This window comes from Mustela nivalis (assembly GCF_964662115.1).
Source record: "Mustela nivalis genome assembly, chromosome: 13".
NCBI classification, from domain to species: Eukaryota; Metazoa; Chordata; class Mammalia; order Carnivora; family Mustelidae; genus Mustela; species Mustela nivalis.
The window spans coordinates 68555195-68559816 of record NC_139032.1 but is presented as its reverse complement, the minus strand read 5'-3'; the positions used below and the strand labels follow the sequence as shown (position 1 = coordinate 68559816).

At 47.5% G+C, this 4622-nt stretch overlaps 1 long non-coding RNA gene across 1 annotated transcript; it reads left to right on the top strand.

Moving 5' to 3' along the window:
- The first annotated feature begins 905 nt into the window (after window positions 1-905).
- LOC309846254 lies at window positions 906-4145 on the top strand. The gene is made up of 5 exons (XR_014301812.1): window positions 906-1108; window positions 3023-3110; window positions 3359-3399; window positions 3683-3757; window positions 3987-4145. It is a non-coding gene; the product is annotated as an uncharacterized lncRNA (long non-coding RNA).
- The last annotated feature ends 477 nt before the right edge of the window (window positions 4146-4622 follow it).

Genomic DNA, 4622 nt, shown 5'->3' with positions numbered 1-4622 from the left:
AAAGGAGGAGGAGATGACAGGCATGGTGGGTGGCTCCTCCGTAAGGGAGCTGCCAGCTAACACTCAATCCTGGAAGGGCCTAGAATTTCGCTTGGGACTGGAGACCCTCCCAGCTGAAAATAAAACAAATCGTGTTCCAAATCTGGTTTTGAAATGAGGAGTGAAGAGCCTCCAATTTGAAAATAATCACATCCACTGTGTCTTCATCCTCCAAATGAGGACTCTCTTACATTTCAGTTAGTCAGTGTGCAATGTTCCTTTTATATCTGTTCTCGAAGTCTTGACATCACTAAAAATAAATGACTCAATTACGCTTGTGCATAAGCAGCTGGAAAACTACCCCAATCTTCCCAATCTCTACACTGTGTAAACAGAGACACCAAAGAGGAGAAAAAGAGAAAAAGGAAACAAAGATGAAGAGAGCAAGAGAGTTTTAAAAATCCAAAGTTCTACGGGAGAGGCTCAGGGAGGAAAGTAGGGTGCAAATTAGTTTCCCTTCTTTGTTCCCCAGCAGGACACCGTTGTCGTTCCTAAACCTTCGGGTCCAGGAAGCAAACCAGGTGGAAAAAAGGATCAAGCAACTTTATAAACACCTTGCAAAGACATGGGCCCAGCCAAGACACATTCCAGTGCTCATGGGAAAATGTTGGCAGGCACCTCGGGTCAGATGCCCCAGGATCTTGGGGGCCTCGGCTAGAACCCGAGGACTAATGGGAAAAATGGAAACAGAATCCTAGCCGGCCCAGCAAGCCCCAAGATACAACCACAAACCCCCTCCATTTCCAAAGACTGGTCTTTTGTGGTGGCTCTGAGCTCAGAATGCACAATTACAAAAATGAAATGTTCCAAACGTCCTCTACACCCACAGCATTCTTTCTTTTATTTACTGTCTTGGGTGGAAGAATATACTTTGTCTCCCAGTGTCCTTTTGCCAGGAAAGAAAAGCAGGTTTGGCCAGCAGAAAACCTGATCGTCTTTATTCCGTCCCTCACGTTACTCAGGAGATGAAGGAAAAGGTCAGAGCGGTCGGGCGGCCGGGCTGCCTCACCCTGCGCCGGGCTGCGCGTTATCTCCACGCTTCAAGGGGAGCACAGCTCTGGAGATGAAAGTAGGTCACGAGGCGGTGAAAGGGGACCGAGACTTAACCGAGGAAAATGAGAAGCCAGAGCTGGGTTAAACCTGGGGCCTCGAGCCCTCGGTGCTTCTTCTGAGAGCTTGACCAGAGAGCGGAAGGCCAGCGTCTGGCGGTGACCTCTCGCTCCTTCTCCCGCTGCCCAGCCCCGGCTTTGCTCTCATTTCAATCAGTAAACGCAGCGCCTGTGGGAGCCCAGGAATCCGTGAAGGGACCTGCAAGGGCAGTGGCAAAGAGCTTTCCTCTTTTTCCACACAAAGACGGGCCAAAGGGGACTGGTTTAAATTGCTTCCAGCAGGATTTAGGTTCGGCATGAGGAAAATCTCTCTGAGTGCGATGAGCCTCTGGAATGCATTACTAAGAGAGGCGAAGGAATCCACTTCAGAGATCCCCGAGGACGCCGTGGAATGCTAATCTTTCCTTAATGGCTAATATTTTGGTGTAATCAGAGGCGGAGGCATGGATGAGCTTTCAAAGTCCCCTTCACTCCTGAGATTTGAATATGGAATCTGAAAGAGCAGTTGTCCTGTGGCATCTTCAGAGTCCAAACTCTGCTGCATTGAGGTCACCTGAGGCTCCCGGGGTACCTGCCCCCACTGGTGATTAGGTTCGGGTTCTGCGTGGATGGGTCCAGGGGTGTGCAGAGGGTGAGGGGAAGGGGGGCAGGTCTGGGGAGAAAAGAGTCACACCGAATGCCACAGGAGCAAAAGAATTGGAAAGGGAGTCTGAGCCAAAATTTTTAGGAAGTGCTGAAATTGGAGTTAGGGAAATGACAATAATCTATCAAATATTCCAAGGGGTAGGAAGCAGGCCAGAACTGGAAAGCAGAGCCCAGGCTCCCAAGCTGGGTAGAAGGAAGATGGTAACAGGGAAGACTGTTAAGGGCAGACTTTTACTTATGGGGTCCTTGAGACGCACCATCTCACCACAGGTGTGTCAAAGGAGTTGACATGCATCAAATATTTATTAACAAAAGCTAACATCTAGAAATCTATAGAAGAACATAAGAATGGGTTCAGAGGTATCTTTAAATAAGATAATTATATCAATCCTTGACCTTTTGTTTTCTTGGGTGAAAGCTAGGGGGTAGGGAATTGGGATAATCTCGTATTTGCTCTAGAAGGTGCTTCATGTAGGTAATGAGGGCCCCGTGTCTGAGGTCCTGTGGATGGATGCTTTGGCAGCAAGGTGTCTGAGAGGCATGGACTCAGTGAAGGTCCTGTGGATGGATGCTTTGGCAGCAAGGTCATCACTGGGGAGTAGGCAATTAGATGAGTCAGTGAGGCCACCTGGAAGCCCATAGCTCAGTATTAAGATACTCATCGGTATATCTTCCTTGTGACGATATTTGCCTGTACAGAGTCGGCATCTTTTTTCCCTTGGTTTTCTTTCTCCAGAGCAACCGTGTCACACAACAATGCTCATTACTTAGGATCAGTTTGGTAGACACAACCTGTATGCGTATATGCTGGGGGTCTAGGTTAGACAACATGTTACTTTCTAGCTGGTGAGTTGTTGCGCTAACAAGCAAAGAGAAGTGGTCAGCCTTCCTCTCCCTTCTGTTTCACAGACATTCATGCAGCACTGTGTACCATGAACTAGGCGGTGGAACAGGGAGTCAAAGATGAATTCGAGAGGTTTCCTGCAGTCAAGGCAATCTCTTCAGGAATAGCCATTAGCTTGCCTCAGGCTTCTCGGTCACGGAACCCATAGAGAGAGGAGAGCAGGAATGAAGCCATTATTGATGAACACCACGACTCCTGGCATTACCTTCTGTTTGGCTAAGACACTGATTTAATGAGAGAATGCAAGCCACGGAGGTTAGTAGAAGTCATAACGCTTGGAGAGGACTGGTTAACACACCGTCCCATTTGTTTTCCTTCCCCGCAGGTAGTTTTAACTGGAGCACTTGAAACCCCATCACTCTCTAAGATGAAGAACAAGGAGAATAAAACTCGTCAGAAACCCAGCAGCCAAGGTGCTCTAATCCTCTAGGCAAATATTTAACACAGGGGTTTCCTTCAACGATGCCTCCTCAGTCAGAATGGCTCTCAAGGCAAGAGGTTCTAAGACTTTCTGCTCCTCGGGGCGGGGGGTGGTGGTGGTGGTGGTGGTGGCGGTGGCTGGAGTGACGTTACTGTTAAAGGGCAGGGATGATTTAATGATGGGGGTGGGTAGTTGTTGAACTGGTGGTCATTGTCTGAATCTTGCCACTGACATTTCTAGGAAGGAATTTTGGCCCTCATGATTTTGGCTGCAAAAAGTTGGTAAGATAACTCTCCCTCCTCCCTTCCCATTTTCAGCTCCTTTGGGGAAGAGGAAAACCCCAGACACCAGCTTTCTGGTAACATAAGACGCTTCCCATAACCACGTACTATAAATTATAATAAGCACGACCCTTCTTTTTCTCTTCCTCTTTGTTTCGCTCCCTGAGCAATTCTGTAAGAGTCTACACAATCTCATAAGGGACTTGGCTGGCAATCAGTCGAAGATACTGTTCCTTTGGCGGCAGTTCCAAGCAACTAGACTAATGTATTCCTTTTTGCTTAGTTTCTACAAAACTGCATTATGGTTCTATGCAGCTGAGGGGCTGGAAGAAGAAACCAAAGCCTAGAGAAAGTTAAGGTACAAACTGGCAAAGCCGCTCAACCAAGCTGTATCATTTCACCCGCTTTATGTCATGGCTGTATGCGGGTAGCGAAGTCGCTGTCTCTTTGGGGTGTGGCCTCTTGGCAGAGGTTCAGGGACTCTGGTTGACCAAGAGGCACCTGGGGCTGTGATGGATCTCTATGGAGGTGCAACCTTCTGGGCTGATATGGTTTTCTGTGTGGTCCATCCCCCTTAGATCTTGCAGAGTCAGACTATGTTTGGGCCTGAGGATACACCTTTTGCACAAACTTCCCTGGAAACAAAGACCCCTGGCCAGTTTGCCCAGGCAGACCAGAGAAACAGGACTGTCAAGCCATTTGCTGCCCATGATGGAGCTGTTAGAAATAAACACTCTTAACACCAACACCTGCTACCTGTGTGATCTGGGGGCAAGGTGTAAGCTTTTTTTTTTTTTTTTTTTTTTCTTTTGCCACGCCTTCAGCCCCAACCCGGTTCCTCATTTGTAGATGGCAGGAGGCAAATGATCTTTGAGTTCCCTATTGCTCACTTAGAGCAAGCCTATGAAATTAAGTCAGTTTCTCTAACGTGCATTGTTAGCTGAAAATACTTCCCCACTTCCTGCAAAACCAATCTATATACACAGAGTCTCAACAAACTTAAAGTTTCTAACCATTATTTTGAATTGCATTTCATAGAAAGTGAAACAATTTGGGAACAAACACATTATCCACATGAAATAAGGGAAGATTTAGTCTGGCTCACGGTAATAAACTGCAGTGGGATGGGGGAGCCTGGGTGGGTTCCTGTCTGAGGCTGGGCCATATCCACAGATGATACCAAGAAGTTCAGTCCAGCATAAAAGTAAGGCCCAGAGCATATG